The sequence below is a fragment of the Saccostrea echinata genome, unplaced genomic scaffold, assembly GCF_033153115.1.
Source record: "Saccostrea echinata isolate AGI-Se365-2 ecotype Australia unplaced genomic scaffold, CSIRO_AGI_Sech_v1 ptg000029l, whole genome shotgun sequence".
In the NCBI taxonomy this organism is placed as follows: Eukaryota; Metazoa; Mollusca; class Bivalvia; order Ostreida; family Ostreidae; genus Saccostrea; species Saccostrea echinata.
In genome coordinates this window covers 16,898,383-16,919,077 of record NW_026889778.1, presented here as the reverse complement: position 1 = coordinate 16,919,077, position 20,695 = coordinate 16,898,383, and the positions used below count along the sequence as shown (strand labels likewise).

At 32.6% G+C, this 20,695-nt stretch overlaps 1 long non-coding RNA gene and 1 pseudogene across 1 annotated transcript; one reads left to right on the top strand and one right to left on the bottom strand.

Annotated features, from left to right (window-relative positions):
* Positions 1–1,446: 1,446 nt before the first annotated feature.
* On the top strand, positions 1,447–10,286 carry LOC133194557 (uncharacterized). Its single transcript, XR_009722114.1, has 6 exons — positions 1,447–1,500; positions 1,791–2,028; positions 3,339–3,453; positions 3,808–3,913; positions 4,048–4,181; positions 10,241–10,286. It is a non-coding gene; the product is annotated as an uncharacterized LOC133194557 (long non-coding RNA).
* A 5,214-nt stretch (positions 10,287–15,500) lies between these two features.
* On the bottom strand, positions 15,501–18,081 carry LOC133194236 (uncharacterized; annotated as a pseudogene).
* Between the last annotated feature and the right edge of the window lie 2,614 nt (positions 18,082–20,695).

Here is a 20,695-nt window from a genome sequence, read left to right as displayed (position 1 = left end):
ATTCGCATAAAAAATAGTCTAGCTTTTAAAAATCAAACTCTTGCTTGAATTAGAATAATCGGATACTTATAATAAACGTACTATTAAATATACGTTACGCATTTCTCTCTCACTCTGCCCCCCCCCTCTCTCTCTCTCGTTTTAAAATCATATAAATTAATCTTTTATTTGTACGTATATTGTCGGACCCAAAAACCAAACTGTTTGTCTCACTCTGGGGCCTTTATTTAACCATTCGATGGGTCAACAAAACGCATTTTGCCCGAGAACCTAGTCAATAAATGTTTTGTTATACCTTTGTATCTTGTGCAGGCTTCCATGATGTAAATTTACTTAAATTACACTGCGGTTAAAATTGGTCAATTTCGTCACTGTCGAACACCAACGATTGCAAACTAACGTAAGCGGTCCAATTTCTCATCGACAGGTCAAATATCTTACTCCGCGGCCAAACATCGATTTTTTTTATGACCGCTCAGTACAACATTAGGAATGCGTATAAATTTATATAGAAACCAATTTTAAAGGTATATATATTAAAATTTTGTGTTGTACTCTGGAAATTTTCAGAATAAACTCTGAAATATTGTAGGAAGCAAATGTCAAAAGCGATTTGTGCATATGTGTATAAATGATAGAGGCTGTATTCGAATGATTAAAATTTTGTATCAGACAAGGGCGGTCTGTGAGAAAATGGATTATCTGTAAATATCTGAACAGAAACTTTGAGTTGCTAAAGTCATGGAAAGAGAGAGGCGCTTCACAGTTGCTGATCTTGTAAATGCACAGTTACGCGGTAAAATAAAAAAGAAATAAAACATGGACAAACAAAATTAAATTATACGATTGTTAGCAATATAAAATAAAATTGATGGAGAAACGTTTTTAATAAGTGGATATTGGACCAAACTGAGTGAAATGTAAAGGGAGATTTTTTTTTTTGAAAACACCATGACGCAATGTTTTTTGACGTTATAATGTAGCTCCAGGGATACCAAACATGCTGATTTTAAAAATTAAGTAAATTGATTTCAGTTAAATCGAATGGAATGAAACTTCAAATAAATATTTTATATGAGAAAATGTGTTCTTTTTTAATATTTCATGAAAGTAATATAACAAACTTTCCAACAACCCTCGTATTTGCGTAGCGTCGCTAGGTTGACGTCATAACGTCATAGTGTTATTTTCCAAAGAAACTATCTATATTCAGATAGCGTTGTAGGAAAATTGAGTTGAGATAATTACAAAAATTAAGCTGAATTAAAAAGATGACATCTTAGGCATGTTTCAAAAATATCTTCATCAGATTTGGGGACAGGGCCGATTTTGGTCCGTAACGTACTTTCTTCTTTGCACAACGCTCTCCGGTGAAATATGTACAAACGCTGATCTTTTACTAATGATTAACTGACTTTTAAATAAATGTTATCATTTTGACATTGTTGTAGGTTAATCAACACCAAGGAATATCTAGTCACGTACATGCTGCAAGTAATGGTATGGTTTCAATAAGAAAGAGAACAAAGATAATAAAAACAGTTGTAAATAGAATTATAAATAACAAGCTAAACCTTGTATATATTAATTATTAATACAGCATACATTTCAAGTAAGATGGCATCAGGATGTCATTATCTAAAATATTTGAGTTTGATAAATGCAAGAAAAGAAGAGAAAGATAACCTCATTTCCAAAACTTTCATTGATTTAAATCTAAATATGTAGTATTTAAAGTTAATCATTGTCATGTAAATGCTAAATTAAAAAAAAAAATCATTTATCCACAGGTTTTGCATTATATCCAAAGATTTGCATTTGGCTTCGTGATACCCTGCAAAGACTCTCTTGACACAGTTTCAAGAGTATGGTCCTGTCCAAAAAATACATCAGAACTAAGAAAAGCAGTTGAAAGGAAGAAATGTCACGATATAAAGCATTCATGCAAGTCTTTTGAGTATCACTGTGTAATTAACGATTGGATGAATGAAACGATAGAAGTATGCGCTCCATCTTTACTTATTATTGGTAAGATCTATTAAACTTTTAATTTTTTTTAATTGGAACCTTGTTTATATTTTGAGTGTGCTCTGTTGTGTTTTCCCTTATTTAAACTAACTTGTGCAAGAAAAAATAATGTAATAAAATACAATAATGAAAAAGAAATTTATATTTTCAATGCTCTCTGTTCTGCTCTTCCCTGAATTAATCTTACTTGTACATGTACATGAAAGATAATTTCATACAATGCTAGAAAAATAGAGAGATTAATGCTGTTCGTCAGGTCTAAAATGGCTACAAAACTCAAAATTTTATATGTTTTTTTCTAAAGGGGCATGGTGAATCTGTCTGTTGGCCTCTCTGAACATCTCCTTTTAAAATTCTTGAAAAACTATGTAAGATTTGGTACCTTATAACATCAAAGCCGGGTAATATAATGTCTAATCAAAACGTAAATAACAAGTTTTGATTTGATGTTATTTATATTTTAATATCTTCATAACATTCACATTTATTTATTTTGGTTTTTACCAAATTTCTATTTTGTTATGAAACATATCCTCAATCAATGTTTCATCAATATTTTGGGAATAAAGATGGAAAAAGATGCAATCAAAACAAAGCATACTTATTTACCATCAAAAATATAACCTTTAGATATGTTAAAGCACCCCTAGCTTTAAGAAATGAAAATCTTCGAATCAGCCATTATTTAACATCTGTGCAGGTTTTTAGGAATGCATTCTGTAACTCATATATTAAGCACAAGAGTTATTTATAAAAAATGGTCAAAATCTGCAATTAAGGATGTCCAGCTTACTAACAATGAACGAAATAATTTGAGAATCTTTGTTTTGACTTAATTTAGTGTTGTGACACTAAATGCCAAATATTAATCTAATTTTGAAAGACAATCTTATAATAAATATTCGTGTTTTGTGCGGAGTAAACACACTTATATTTAAGCTGTCAAACTGACCACAGATAGTTCATAAATGGTTTGTTAAAAGAAAATGTTTTTACTGCACAAAGATACACAGAACCGTAGGTACATGTATGATTATATTATTTGTGCAGAGGATAATTCAAAACAAATTAACAAAAATGCAAAATAAAAAAAATATAATTTGTAAATAAGCTATAGTTAATTAATTATTTTAACAATGTACTTTTAACATTAATTAATAACGTATACTGTTCCAGTAGAAATTGAGCTGGATTATTGTTCTTTATCTTCATATTCCATTAATAAGTTTGAATTTTAATTGTTATTTACTTGGAAAAAAGAAAAAAAATATATATATAAAACTATATATATCTTCTTTTTAATGTTAAAGGTGGAAGGTGTGCTGAATTCAACACCGATAAAGCAAGTATTCGTGGCAACTTTTTGACAGATTGCAAATCTTCTACCATGTCCGGAATCCTACAACTCGACAACATCATATAAATGTAATAATTTATAGAATTTTTCCTAAGCAATAAGCTTTATTACAGTAGGTAGTAATCACTCATTACTTTTTTTTTTATATTATTGACTTAATATTTAAGTAGTCCTTCCCTATCCTTTCATTAGCTTTTAATGCAAATGTATTAGGACTAGATTTGACATCATTTCAAACTTTTATCTATCTTAATTGTAATTTAAGAGTCATTCATGTTTTAATTATGAAATGCATACAGTGTTATTCAATAATAGCAAAACATAAAGAGAAAAAATGTATGGTGTTTGATTTAACAAGGTTTACAAATTTTCTTATTTATATATAAATACTATAAAAGATTGTCGACTTTTTTTAAAAAAAGATTTTGGCTGTTTCTCTAACATCACAAAAGGAAGAGTTACTACCCTTCGCACAGTAATTTCATCACAAAATCTGCAGGAAACTTCACCAACACATAGAAATGATGGGTAAAAATCAATCAAAATTATTTAAAACATTGTAAAAAGTTGTGTCAGAAAGTGCAAGAAAAATCATTCCCTTAGAGTTTTAAGGAAAGCTTCTGTTTATAGGCAATTATGGACAACTTTTACTTTAATTTCAGGATCCATAAGACATCAAATAATGGAAGTACCATTATCATATGTGTAATCGTTGCTACACTGATAGCAGGACTTGTATCAGGGCTAACATTCTGTTGTGTAAGGAAACAAAAATGCAGCTGTCCACTGTGTGCAAGTACGTGAAACAGATATCCATATGATGCTTAAGAAGACATAAAAATTTGAAACAGAGATTATTTTAATTTGAAATGTGTTATCCAGGAGTTTTTTTTATCAATTAGTCTCACCTTCAGCTGATTGATTACCGTTGGAAGAGGAAATAGAGCTTTGTTCTTAGGTGTTCTTAGGTGTAAATCATAATTATCACAGACTACCACTAAAAAACAAGTGACACCATTTCTTAATTATTTATTTATTAAGTTTGGCATCATATGGCCACGGCTGGTTGCAGATCAATTATTTAAGGTACATGTGTTCAGTGGGTGCCGACCCAATTGGTTTTTGGCACACCTCCAATCAAAGCAAACAATCAATCAATCAATATTAACTGTACACATGTCATTTTTACACTATAAGACTGGCGTTTGCTTTCCAAATTTTGCGGTGCGCCAGCCTTATAAAACAATATTCAATCAATCAATCAATATTCAATTGAATCAATCAATATCAAGTTCAATCAATCAATCAATAAATTTATCAATTCAATTAATGAATATCCAATCAATTAATGAATATTCAGTTGAATCAATCAAAAAGTTTCAGTCAAATGAATCAATCCATTTTCAATAATATCAATCAATATTAAATCAATCAATCAATATTCAATCAATCAATGTTCAATCAATCAATGTTTCAATATTCAATCAATCAATGTTCAATCAATCAATGTTCAATCAATCAATGTTCAATCAATCAATACTCACTCAATTCAATGAATTGTAGTAAGTTTATGTTTAAGCCAAACAATATTTCAATAAATTATTCAATGTTCTGTGTTAATTATCAAGTCAATTAATTGTTTTCCATCGATAAGTTATCCACATAATCAAGTTGCAGCTGCGCCCTGTTAACAGCGACGCGTGTCAAGATGATTTGTGTTAAGCGCTATACGATGTATCTCTCCAACTGGCTCTTCGCTCTGTCAATTACAGAGACAATACTGTCCGCATAATAAGATGACCAGCCGTGACGATGGGTGTTGTCTAGTCCTTGATCGATAGTTATCGTGTTGCAGCTTCACCCTGTTTAGAGTCAATAAGCCAATACGATTGGGTGAGCGAAATCCTTCCTTCTGGTACTTGGAAGTGTCCATCGCGATAGCATTCATCACTGTATGGCGAGGAATGGCAGCTTTGGCCGGTCGTGACTAAGGCAAGGTCTTAGAATGATTGACAGCTTGGCTCCTTAGGCTTCTTTCTCTGAAATGAAAAGAACTCGGCGCAGAAAACAACTCAAAGTAATATGGGGTGTGGAAGGGCGGGTAAATTTTCTTAAAAATTCACAGCAAACCCTAAACGTGCAACATTTGGAAATGGTGTGAGAATGGAATGTACAAATGCTTGCGCATATATTGCGCGCGCATCCTTCCACGTGGGGCGCTGTGATAAATGGATTTATAACGCATTCACTACATAAATCCGATTATCACAGACTACCACTAAAAAACAAGTGACACCATTTCTTAATTATTTATTTATTAAGTTTGGCATCATATGGCCACGGCTGGTTGCAGATCAATTATTTAAGGTACATGTGTTCAGTGGGTGCCGACCCAATTGGTTTTTGGCACACCTCCAATCAAAGCAAACAATCAATCAATCAATATTAACTGTACACATGTCATTTTTACACTATAAGACTGGCGTTTGCTTTCCAAATTTTGCGGTGCGCCAGCCTTATAAAACAATATTCAATCAATCAATCAATATTCAATTGAATCAATCAATATCAAGTTCAATCAATCAATCAATAAATTTATCAATTCAATTAATGAATATCCAATCAATTAATGAATATTCAGTTGAATCAATCAAAAAGTTTCAGTCAAATGAATCAATCCATTTTCAATAATATCAATCAATATTAAATCAATCAATCAATATTCAATCAATGTTCAATCAATCAATGTTTCAATATTCAATCAATCAATGTTCAATCAATCAATGTTCAATCAATCAATGTTCAATCAATCAATACTCACTCAATTCAATGAATTGTAGTAAGTTTATGTTTAAGCCAAACAATATTTCAATTAATCAATGTTCTGTCAATTGTTTTCCATTGACCAGTTGTCAAAATAATTATGTTGCAGCCGCGCCCTGTTCACAGCGGCGCTAGTCGAGACGAATTGTGTTAAGCTAAATCCGCCAAACGTGCATAGTTACTCATGTAATATGCACGCCGCCACAAACGTGGGGGTAGCTTAACACTCTACTCACAAAACCAGCCGTGACCCCCACAATATATATCAATGATACTACTACTACTATAAATGATAATATTAAATCAAGTTGGCAGTTCACTATTTTTAAGCCCGCTTTTAAAAATTTTAGCTTACTGCCAGACGAATTGTATATATAAAATATCCTCTGTTGTAACTAGATTAATTATGCTTGGTAACTGAGTTAATTACTTTTGCGATCTTTTTCCTGATCGAACTTCCCATCACATCTGGAAACGACCCTATAGTTAACTTTACTGAACTATTTAAGGATTCGGCAGTGCATATCTTTACACAGCCAAGGTCATTTGCCCCGCAATAGAATATCGGATTAGGAACCCCATTCTAGCACATTCCTCTCTTGCTTTGTTACAACATACTAAAATTTACTGCTATAGAAGCCTGTGATTAAAATGAACAGATGAACCAAGTATCTAGAGAAAAAGTTCAAATGTCTTTCTTATTCTATTGAACTGCAGGGTTTATAATCTATGAATGATAACATTTAAATTGTTCTCTTCCAAATAATTGAATTGATTCGCATGAAAGTAAGTAGCTTTTCAAGTTCTAAAAGAATATAATTTACATGTATAGTGGATATATTTATATTGAGACGCAACACATCTAGTTTAAGGTTAATATAAATAATAAATTACCAGGAATGTTTGCTCTGATTCGTAAACAATGGTGCATGACTAATAATTAACAATACAGAGAGTAACTGTGTCTCTTTACCTACTGCCCCCCCCCCTCCTGCAGTTTAACGTCTACGTGATGAAAGTACTCGTTTATAACGAGGTTCTACTTATGCAATGCCGAGTTTAAACTTAAAGTGCTTAGTATAAAAAGGTTTTCTTACTAAAGATAGTTAATTATCTACTGTTGGTTACGTATTAACATTAATGAGAACATGAGATGGAATACATTATTTATTTATTTATTTATTTGTTGATGACGATAGTATGGTAGATAAGATTCTTTATTTCCAAATCAGGGCCCTTTCAGGCATCACAAACAACAAGCATGATTTCTACAATTACAAACAGTACAAACAATTTATGTGTATACATACTAAATAATCTGTACATGTATTTGTATATTGTAAAATTTTACACTGTATATGCAAGTAATGTTGATAAATGAAATAGTACTTCCGTGATGATAACATGTGAAGTGTGATCAAGTAATTCTAAGATGGAGATCTCAATTTAATAAGGTAAAATCTAAAAACGTGTATAAGTCATTTCTAAATATACTAAACATCAAATCAAATTGTATAGATCTTACATATTTTGACGTCTGTTTATAAAGTTGTGTGATCTAATCGTAACCAAAATAACTTTACTACAATTATAGGTGTATAACCATATGCTGGCTCTCCCGCAGCCAGTATGCCTTCCGTCTGCGCTTACCGTGCTCAGCTAAAGAATATTACTGCTTAATCAGCCATATCGTAAAGAAATAAATGTAAAGTGATTCAAAATTTAAATGACATAAAAACAAATGGTCTTTATACAAATGAAAAGTTGCTGCATTTTTTATGCCAATCATTGCATCGTGGGAACGCTGGTAACAGCGCGGTAAGACGGCACTGAAAGAATTGCATTTCATTTGAAGTGACTTTTAAGATTTATTGGCCCTTCCTATCAGCAAAATCTTAGGTTTAATTAGCTTTTCGTCAGAATACAAGCTTGACATGTATCAATTTCCAAACCCAGATGAATTAATTTTTGTGACGGGAACAAATGTTCAACGCATTGAAGAATTCCCAATGCTGACCAAAATCGCCAAACGTGTCATCAATTTTGAGCAAATGTTGGCGTGAGCTGAACTTGCAAAACAGAAAGACATCAAGATAAATAAATGCGTTTCATATTTCGAACCAGGTTGTGACCTGACGACCCATTGAAAAAAGATAATATTTCATTTGTGTTTAATTAATTTATTAATCACTTTATTTATTTATTTATTTGTGACGATGTATAACAACAAATGGAAGGCGTTTGACATAGTAGTTATTCGAAGCCAAGTAAGCAAAAAATCATCTGGTTTTCTAGACAATAGTCTAAAAACGATTTTTTGTATCCATTTTGCCAGGTAAAGATCTTATCAATGGTGCTATCATACCGATTATGGCCCTCAATCTATAAAATTTTGGGTTTATTTTTATGTGGATATTGATCCCCCTCCATGATTTATGGGCCTAGTTTTGATAGAGGTGTTAAGGAAAAAGGAACAGCTATTCGCCCATAGCTATTTAACTCAGCAACATATACTGAATTTGTCTTGATACAGATCTACTGAAATTAATTTCAATTAATTAATTAATTAATTTGCTCTTCACTCCATGCGCCCTAAATTAAATTAAAACCATTTCTCAACTGATCGCCTAATTCTTGCTTTGGTGGAACATGACATGCATAAATATTGGAAGTAGTTTAATATTTACTTAAGAATGACCGATGTTTATTAATTGAATGCCTAGGAGTAACGAAATTTAAGGTTTTCTGTTTCAAAAAGTGTTTCCCCAGGCCGGGGTTGCTGATTTGTTGAGGACGGACACGAAGATGTTAATCGAAGGGAGAACAAGCTTGAAATACATATTTATAACAATGTGCACATATATACACAATAAGTAACGATATTTGGCATCAAAACACTAGTCTTTCAATTGTATGAGGGATGCTAGCGAGGACAGTTAAATATTACAAGTGAGGATCAGGTTAATATTGCACGTAATGCAGCCATTACTTGCTATAAACGTAATTGTATTGTTTTTATAAATTATATATATATATATATATGCCCCCCTTTCAAAGCTCATTGATTGGTGAATAGATAAATAAGTCTTATTATTATAGCCTCATATATTGATAACATTAAGGCTCCATGAAGTATATACTCGGGCGCTTACAACATCGGAACAATGACCGACGATGCCGAGTGCGTGATCTTAAGAGTATGAGGTTAAATTAATTCAAGTCAATGGGAGTTTTATGGAACCCAATCTTAACGTGTGCATAATTATATTTATATTGCTCTAAACTCTGTGGTTGAAGGGGGTGTGCTTAAATTTAGAGTCTACTAAATACAATAAAACGAATTGTAATGACTAGCTTATTCTTTGCCTTTTCCCACTGATTTTAACAGAATTATCGATTAACTGAACATTTAGTATTTTCTTGTGCATTTTTTAAAAATGTAATTGATACAACAGTGAAAACATTATACTAATAATTGATGTAGGCATACAAGATGACATACCGTTTGTGCTGTGTGTAGTAGTATTATGCATGTCCTCCTCATTGCTAGCGCTGGTATTGACGTTATTCTCTCTCTCCATTTTGTAATGCCTTGTTTGGCTTTGGCGACTATAGATGTTGTGGACATCTTGGTCAATATTTACAGCAACAATACTCCTACAAGTAAGAGCCGCGGCTTACGTCCATACGCTCTTTACAGCCCTTCAGCGCGAAGTCGAAAACTCTAGCATGTTGAAGTACACTAACGGTACAATTAGTGCAAACAATCAGTAAAACCTCGTCTTTGTACACCACAGTCTTTTGACAATGTCATTGTGCAATATTCTAAATTTTCTTAAAAATTCACAGCAAACCCTAAACGTGCAACATTTGGAAATGGTGTGAGAATGGAATGTACAAATGCTTGCGCATATATTGCGCGCGCATCCTTCCACGTGGGGCGCTGTGATAAATGGATTTATAACGCATTCACTACATAAATCCGATTATATTTTGCATTTTTTCTATCAAAACATACTTTGTATTTGACAGGAAAAGGTCCAAACAGGAGACATGACAGGAAGCAGGGCATGGAAAATGGCAATGAAATGAGATTGATGTAGTTGACTGATGTTAGTCTGGTCTTTGAAACAATTTCTGTAACAAGTTATAATGATTCTATGATTATATCTTTTCATTCAATAATTCTATCTATTCATTCAGTCAGGGTGTTCCAAATTAAAAGGTTATATTTTTAAAAAGACTCTGACTTTAGAAAAAAAATCTAAAACCTTCCAGAAAACATACTATATATATGCATCATTATGGAGTCTGTCTGTCTGTACGTCCGTCCGTCTGTCTGTACATCCGTCCGTCTGTCTGTACGTCCGTCCGTCTATCTGGACGTCCTTCCGTCTGTTACGCTTTGGGGTTCCCATCTCTTATCCGCAACTCCTCTTATACCACTGAATGAAATTTAACAATAATTTCACAGAATCCTTGTTACATAGTGCCATTGTGCACCTCCTACATTACTTTTTGATCAGACACATATTTAGGGTTTCCCATATCAAAACATGGACACTGCCATTCTTTCTATAATATTGAAGGTACCCATCTCTTATCCACAACTCCTCCTATACCACTGAATAAAATTTAATGATACTTGCACAGATTCTTTATCACATATGCCATTGTGCACCTCCTATTTTACCTTTTTATCTGACACATATTTCGGGTCTCCCAGAGCAAAACGTGGACTTTGCCATTATAATCATATGGGAGGCGGGGTATCATTTAGTGAGCTCAGTGCTCACAGTACCTCTAGTTTTTTCATATTGTTGAGAAATGTTGCGAAGATGTTGATAAGCCACAATGTGTTCGTTTTTTTAAACAAAACTTTTCTCTCTTACGGGCTGTAAAATTCACCTTATTTTTACATTTGATTGTAAAGGCATTTTTTTTATTTACACTGTGTTTAATTGTTAAGTCAATGTTGTCAGACAAACTGTGTTCATTTTTATTTGTTAACTAGTTTTGATAGTGCTTGTAAAATCAAATGTGTTCGTTTTTAAAATATTACTATAAGACTTAGTGTTATTCTCATTTATTAAGATTTGAATTGTTATTTCATTATTATCTGATATTTTGTACGATTTTAAAATGTGTTCTAACATCGCAAAGTTTATTTTTTCTATTTTAACATTGTCACATTTAGTGACAGTTAAATTATGTCTATTTTCGATCCAAATAATATAAAACTGGTCTCTGTTTATCAGTTACATGTATTCTGAAGACGATATATCATTTAAAAAAAAAAAAAAAAAGAATTAGAATTAAACTAAATCAATTTTCTTATTTAATTAAGAAGACATTTTCCTATTTAATGTTTAATGTTTTATAAATATAATGTCATGTAAATGTTATTTTTAGTCAAAATAAATGCTTATTATTTGAACTTTATTTTTACTTACCCGCATGTTGAACTTCTGTTGTTAATGGACACTCAACTAATTTTTTTTGTGTTAATTATTTTTTTTTTAATTAAAGGTCAATATTTTGGGAGCTATGGAAAGAAATTTCGGCTTCTATTGCCAGAATGAATGAAATTTTATCAATATATCAAGAAAGGTGTCATTGATCACAAAAACATCCAGATATAAGTGTTATGGTATGACTTGCTTATTTCCAAAATCTCACAGTATTAGTATTAACAGAATCGTCGACACACTGTCCATTATATTTCTTGCAATTTTTGTTCTCAATTAGATTTGTGTATATTGGAATCACATATGCAGTTGAAAGAGGCGTAAATGTAGTCGTGTAATTAAATGTAGTAATAAATGAATACATATTCTAATTGGACAAGAGGAAAATGAATAAACTTGTAATGCAGAACGTACCTCCCTTAAATAAAATTTAAGGGGGTGTCCCAAATAAGAATGATCAATGTCAGAAAATGTTTGAAAATGCCAGAAATCCATAGTCAATTGTGAGGCAATATTTTTATTGTTGCCCTATGCAGATATAAGACAATTCTTTTGAGGGCTAATGCAGGCATTTAATGACACTCCAAAATCAAAGCAGGCATTGTCCGACTCTCAAGAACCAATGCATGCCACTTAAAAATCAGTGCAGGCATGAAGACTACTTCAAGGTTCAATGCAGGCATTGAAAGCCTCTCTTAAAGGTCATATGAAACAATGCCCTGAGCATTTTGGGTTGTATACGGAAATGAGTTCATCTGAGCAACTTTAATAAGCCTGAAATTACATTTTGGATTTTTTATGCAAGTTAGCGGCAGCAGAGTCGATCAAAATTACTTGACTGCGAAAATGAACTTCAACTAGCGCGGTTTATTTCCCTTTGCTTATGACGTCAGTAAGACCCACTCGCTACATTCAGTACTAACATTTATACAACCGATCATGTCTTTTGCAGCGTAATTTTTAAGAAATATCATCATCTTGGCTAAAATATCGCATAAATATACGATGTTCAAACAAGACAGTATTTGTCTTTTAACATCCTATTGCATATTTGCAAGATTTTAGCATGTTTTATCTTTGTAATTTATTGTCATCCTTCGACACTTCAATCGAGAGAGAGAGACGGAGAGAGAGAGAGAGAGAAAACAGAGAGAGGGAGTCTGTACTAGAGTAAGTGAATATAGACGCTGTCAAGTAATTTACAATTGAATAAATTTCTAACACAAGAATATTGATGATTTGTTTTCTGATTAAAATCAATAAGTAAAGCTGAATTCGATTGACCGCGGTGTGTGAAAGTGAAACTAAACCTGCAAATAAATTATTTCATTTATTCATGGGAAATGAAATGATTCTATCGCTTTCTCGCTTTCCCCCTCTCTCAATCGCTTTCCCTTTTCTCTCTTTGGCTTTCCCTGTCTCTCTCTCTCTCTCTCTCTTCCCGTATATTTTTCTAACCAAAAAGTCAGTACATGTATACAGATAACACTGTAACTATATTTAATATCGTAATAACTTTTAAAAAGTCAGACATCAAACACAATTCTATCTATGCAATTCTACTTTTCTGTGTGAATATATTTACAGACCGAATTGTTTAAATTTGTATCAGATTATTTCAACACAGAGTATATAGTCTGATATAAAAAAATGTTTAACTGTAAAAATATTAATTTTAAAAATTGTTCAGGTTCAATCGCGCAAATAATGGGGGGTATGGATTTTTTTAACTGATCAATTTATGCACGAATTGTATGAGTATTTTCAAACTGCAATTGCTCAGTCAAACTGTTAAAAGTATCAGTACCGTAACATTACAGTGCATGTATATACATGTACAAGTATACATGTACGTGTACATACTCGAGATCGTGATGCCGGTAATTTTGCGCCATTTTTTTTAAAATCATGTTTCTTGTGACAGCAAAATTACGATGATGTCGTCATAAACCCCTGTTTCTATATCGTTTTACATTAGTCCTCGTGTTTCAGATTGCAGAAAGCGTGCATTCAAATACGCCGACTTTTCATTGATCCATGTTCATCATGAACTTCAATATCCCCGTGTTTATTTGGGAATAAGGGGTACCCTTGAGCTGGATATTTTTCCCACTCAATATATATTATTGTAAGAAGCTTCAGGTCAATGTTAATTAATTACGCTGTTTTTTGTTGTTAATTATACACTTTCACTAGGAATGAAAAGAACATCATGAATCATATAGAAATAAGAAGATTTTTGTTTCTAAAGTACTAATTTAAAATAAATAATCATAGTTGGAGGATAAAAATCTTGATTTCAACGGAATATTCATCAGGATCATCCTACGATGAAAAGCTCTCGTTTTCAGTTGTTGGCCTAATTAACGATTAGTTTAAATAGAGTAAATTGTACTTTAGAATCAGATAGCTCATCTAAAAACATAATCACATTTATATCCCCAAAAAATGGCTAAAATTAACTCAATAAAATACGCTAAAATTACACTATATCTAATGCGTTATTTATATCAATGGGTCTTTGTGACGTCATAAAAACACAAAATCAAGAACGATAAGCGGGTAAACAAATTTATTAAGTGGACAAATTTAGGCCTCCATTTTTCAGTTAAGCAGAGGCAAACAATTTTGTACTAAACGTAATTTGACATTCTTTCATACAAGTCTTTATGTTTAAAAAGTAAAATCCTACTGTTTTAACCTTTTCATATGACCTTTAAGACCCAATGCAGGCATTAAGTAATCTCTCAAAGTCCAGTGCAGGCATTGCCCAACTTTATGTGCAGGCATTGCTTGCTTCTACCAAGAGCCAATGCAGGCATTGAAAGGCTTTCTTAAAGCCAATGCAGGCATTGAGAGATTGTCATATGGACCAATGCAGGCAGTGAGAGACTCTCAAAATGACCACTTTCTTAAAAGCCAATGCAGGCATTGAGGGACTTTCATCTTTTAAGAGCCAATGCACCATTAAAAGACTTTCTTAAAAGCCAATGCAGGCATTGAGAGACTGTCATAAGGGCCAATGCAGGCATTGAAAGACTCTCAAAATGACCAATGCAGGCGTTGAAAGACTCTTTTAAGAGCCAATGCAGGCATTGAAAAACTTTTTTAAGAGCCAATGCAGGCATTGAAAGTCTCTTTTGAAGAGCCAACACAGGCACTGACAGACTTTTTTAAGAGCCAATGCAGGGATTGAGAGACTGTCAATATGACCAATGCACATTCGTGACTGTCATAAGGGCTAACTCAGGCACTGAGAGACTCCTTTAAGGATCAATACAGTCTCTACAGACAATGCAGGCATTCCTTTTTTTTTTCTTCAATACAATGAATGCAGGCATAAAAGTCCCTTGACATAGCTAATGAAGGCATCAGAAGACTTTCAATACGGCAAAATTAACATATGCATTGCATCTCCTTCAAATATATGTATGTAAACTTTGTCAGAGAAGGACATTCATTCCAGAAATAGAGAAAAATCTTTTAATGTTGGTAATCATTCTTTATGCTTTAACATTTATTGTTATTACATTAGTACTGATATGAATTAATTTTAGAACATCAATATTGCACATTATTTTCTCGCAAAATACAAAAGATGGTAATAATATTATAAATTGAATTCTTCTTATCTGCAATCATGAAGGATACGAATATCATCCTTGGCTTGTTATTTATATTTTATACTTAATCAAATGAGAAGATGCAGAAAATTAAGAATTGAACATAAGATGTATTTTAAAAGAGAGAGATTGATGAAAAAAATTTGTCATGAACAACCCGGTTGCACTGACGGAACATTTCTTTTCTCTTTTCAACTCCATTTACTGAAATCTTTCGTTTCTGGGCGGCTCCCAATGCTTCTCCTGGAAAGTTAATTTTTGAAGGTTAGAGTTACACAACAAGGATGCAAATAAATCTGAGAACTGTTTTAATTAGAACATCATACATCACTGTAGGGTATAATGCAATTTACTCTAAATATTGATTGTATTTTAATGAATATTATCCTTCTGAAAATTAGTAATTCTGTTAAAAAAATGCTGGAAAAAACATTTATTTTTTTCCGTTTTCAAATTTATGTAAAAGAAGAAAGTTATTTGCCCAAATACAAATAGATTACAATGTTAGGGAAATGATAGGTACCTTAGTCAGTTCTTCTAAATCGCAGTTGATGTTGGAAACTTTTAACAACAGTTCCATGACTGTTTCGTCTGGTAAGGTCATGAGGGCTTTCCATGGTCTTGTTACCTGCAACTTTGGAGATTCCAGGGAAGCATGTTTCTGAAATATAATTTGGACTCTTTCTATGTAGCTAATTTGTAAATGCACATGTACAGTAATCTTTTAATCTATTAAAATATTTTTTTACTGCAATTTTAAATCAGATGATTTGTATCTAATGAAATTTTAAAACACTGAATTCTTACTTTTATCTTCTGATTTTTTTTAGCTTTCCTTGTTCAAAAAGCTCAAATATAGGGAGAATTTTTTCGAAAACTTGTTTGCTGGAACACGCAATCCAAAACAATGCCTGATAGCTGGATAAGTCCTAAAATGTAAATAAATAAATAAACAAGAAGTCTGTGAGCAAAGAATCACTAGAAATACCCCCACTCTAACCTGTGCTAAAATTTCAAGCATCTGTGATGAGTAGTCGCTGAGAAAACTGAGAGAAAAATTTGTTACGGGCAGACACACAGACGGACAGACAGACAGACAAGGTAAATACAGTATACTCCCCTCTTCTTCAGAGCAGGGTATATAAATGTACCAAGTTTATAGTTATGTAATTATATGCATATAAAAGCTAAAAAATTTCATGTTAATAATTGTTAGGTGCTGATAACTTACATATGCTATTTTTAGTTGATTGTATAATTTCTATAAAACTTACACAGCCAGGAGGAAGATGTTGTTGGCACTTTAATCGCCAAACTTTGGTATTTTCTCACCTGCTGGACTCTATGTCTATTTCCTCTGGTTTCAAGGAGCGAAACAGTTTCACTTTTATTAAAGGGGATCAACTTGTGAATTATCATTTTATGATGATTTTTTTTTATTCTCATAATAATTTTTTGTGCAATACAAGTTGCAAAGTCCTTAATGCACTGTTCCTTACAAACAAAAGTCAAAATAAGATATTTGTATTCTTGATAAGGAATGATAAATACAGATTGTTTCTAAGTGGATGAAAACAATTACCATGTCTTTGTGAGAGAGCTTGTAAATGTTATGCCCAATAATATTATGATTTGCTAATACAAAATTCTCTTTCTCAGGAGTCAGGTCCACAAAGATGAGAGACGGAAGTGACAAATATTGTGGCAAGTTTGGGTACAGGATATGATTTTCATTTGCTGCCAACCTGTAAAAAATTACAAGTGTTAGCTTAAATTCCAGTATAATTAAAGATCAACTAGCTGTGATGTTAAGAAAATATTGGTATAATACTGTGATCTGAAAAAAGCAAAAAATAATTGTTATTTAATAATATTTAGTTCATTTCAATTTTGAGAAATAATTATCAGTTTCACAGGTGGAATATTATGGAAATCATTAACTTTTGTACCATTATTTTATAAATGGAATTTGCAGTTTTACTTACCTTTGGTGATTGCCTCTTAAGCCGATGTATGAGTATCCGTTGAGATGATCAATGTCCATTTGAGACATGCTGTTTTCCCCGACTAAGTGTAGGGCTAGGGGTTGTGGTGAAGTACATGATAAAGTCTGTCCATTTTAATATTGTAAATATTAAATACTACACTTAAATAATATTCTTTTAAATAAATGTTTATGTAAGAAAAATGAAATTATGACTGCAATATTTTCTGTTATCTTCAATTTCGTTACAAGAATGCAACTGATTTTAATACTAGAACCTGTTTTACAAAGGAGGTATTTGTGTCCCTGTAAGCCCGTATATACTATATAAGTCGGCCAATGCCTGCATTGAGAGACACTGAAGCCGGCCAATGCCTGCACTGAGATTTCATGAAGTCGGCCAATGCCTGCATTGAGAGACACCGAAGTTGGCCAATGCCTGCATAACTCATTAAGTTGGCCAATGCCTGCATTGAGAAACATTGAAGTCAGCCAATGCCTGCATTGAGAGATACTGAAGTGGGTCAATGCCTGCATTGATAAACCAGTCAGATAATGCCAGCATTGGGAGATTAATTGTTGACCAAAGCTTTGCATTCATTCTTCAAAACCAATAATTCCCTGCATTGAGGAATTTTAAGATGTTAAGTGTGTATTGCCTGCATCCAAATACAGATTTACCTATTTATATGGCATTGCAAGAATGCTGATCTTGATAGTGAAAAATGCAAAAATGTTTTCAATAGAAACACCTCAAAGTGGAAATTAATTTCTTTTCTCTTACCATTCTAGCCACATTTCCCACAAATTATAATTGTGGATTTTTATCCTTTCAATTTTGTGCCATATGACACTTTTTTCAAACTTGAAGAATGAACCTTTTATATTTAACCACTGAAAAGATTATTTTTGAATAAAAAATAGTTTAGACAAATAAAAAATTAGTTGAGACTCCATTAATTTTAATTTGGACTTTGTCACAAAAAGCATAAAAGATACCTATGAAAGATGCAGAGATAATGAACAGTACTTAATCACAAAAGTCCAAACAATACAAATCAGGAACAGAGCAAACACGGACCTTTAAAACATCGATCAGAGGTGGGATCAGGTGCCATGGAGGAGTAAGCGTCCCCTGTCGACCGGTCACACAAACCGTGTGCTTCTTTTCATGATCGGAAAATAACGGGAAAATCCGTAGACAATTCATTGTGTAAATAATGGCCTAACTAATAGCATATAAAACGTCAGTCAGCATTTGACGTAATGATAGGTTGTATTTACCGACAAACAAGGTCATTGTATCGACCATAGAACTTCCGCAATGATTACTTTGAATGATACTGTTGATATTCTTGTTTCATCAACTTGTTGTCAATTAATTACCTCGTTTTAGAAATTGTTCATACGTAGAGAATGCTCTTACGTATAGAGTCAACTGAGAGTAATAAACCTCGTAGATGATAAGGGAATATTGCTACATAAACAATGGCAGGCAACGGTTGAAAAGTTGAAATCCTAACGTTTATCATAAACCTTTTTAATTAGATTACCATATGCATTAACATGAAATATATGGGAATAACGAACAGTATTCAAGCTCAAAAGTCCATTAAACAATAAAAATAGGAGCAGAGCAAACACAGACCTCCAAACATCAGAGGTGGGATCAGGTGCCATGGAGGAGTGAGCATCCCCTGCCGACCGGTCACATTCGCCGTGTGCTCCTTGTCATGATCGGGAAATAACGGAAAAGTCCGTCTACAATTCAGTGTGTAAATAATAGCCTAACAATTAGTATGAAAAACGTCAGTCAGCATTTGACTCAATGATAAATTGTATTTGCTGACATCCTATTCTAGTAAAATCCACCTTTGATGTCACTCTTGTTTGAGTGCTCCATTATTTTTCAGGAATGCAGAGTTGCAAATTACACTGAAAACAGAATGTGTTATGTTCATATTCTCCTCCCCGTATCTCTAACAAGCTTATTTTCACATAAAGAAAATAAACGTTACACTGTTGAGAATCGAACCCGATACCTTCACCTTCGGAGTCAGGTACTCATCTCACTACGCTATCAAAGCTGTTGAATGTCAGTGGATTTAAATAACTTAAGTACACTTTTTTTTAGCCTTACTTTCTCTCTCTATGTAAATAAATACTATGTTAAATGTTTATTTACAGTATATCTTATAAATATCCTTTATTATATATTAACAAACAATAATTACAGGCATTTAAAAGTGGTGGATTTTACGCTGGTTAATATACTCGTAGCGCTCCATTCCTTGAAAGCAATTGGCCTCGGGCCCATCAGGGCCTCTGCTCCATTACTTTCAAGGAATGGAGCGCTACTCGTACATTAACCCTTAGGTAAAATATCCAATATGAAACAGATGTGTCAGACTGTCTGTTATATTTTATTTCAAGCTCACTGGGATATATCATGCCGATATTTGAATGGAAAGAACTATTGTTATACACTGCTAGACAAAAAAAGTGCTGAGAATCCCAAATTTTACTGATGTTTGATAATTACTGATACTGAGCTGTTATTGCTGATAAATACTAATAATTACTGTCATCTTTACTGTTGTGTCTGATAAATACTGTTGCGTTGCTGTCGATGCTGAGATTAACTGATAATTCCTGTGGTCATTGTCCTTTAGCTGAAAAGGTGCTAAAATAGAGCTTAGGGCTATTAAAACCTTCTTCAATCATTACTTTTTTTCTATTTAATTATCTCAACAACATTTTCATATTTCTTTACATTAACTGCTTGTGAAAAAATTATGACACTGATCTCAGTTACAATACGGTTGTGAAAATCTTTACAATTATAATTAAAGTTTACCATTAAATAAAATCGTCAGCCTAAAGGCAATTGTTTTCCAAGAATCTCTGAAAATAGTATATGTATGTTCGTAAGGAGAATGGAATTTTTTGCATTTTTCCTTTTGCATTTTAACATACAGTCACTGTAATCTATAACATTAAGGCTCTTTAAAAAAAAAAAAAAGAATTGATCGCCGGCTAAAGAAATTTGGGTAAGGATGTCGCCGAAATTTTCATTCAAAAACACTGAAGTGGAAATATATGTAGTTATTAATGGGTGGGAAAAAATCGGGACAAAAAGTTTCCTATAGAATAGAAAAAAATGATTCGGACCTTTTTTTCACTCGGTCAAGAGAGGACAATCATTTTCTTTTTAAAGATGGCCTTACATGATAGCATTTTTAAAAAAAATTTCCCAAAGACATGCATGGTTTTTCATTTAATTTTCGATCTTCCTGATCTTTTTTCCCCCTGAAAATCTGCCCGAAACTGATAAATTTTATGGTAAAAAAAAAAAAAAAGAAAGAAAGAAAGAAAATAAATTGAGAGATGAAAACGGGTGAATATGTTCAGT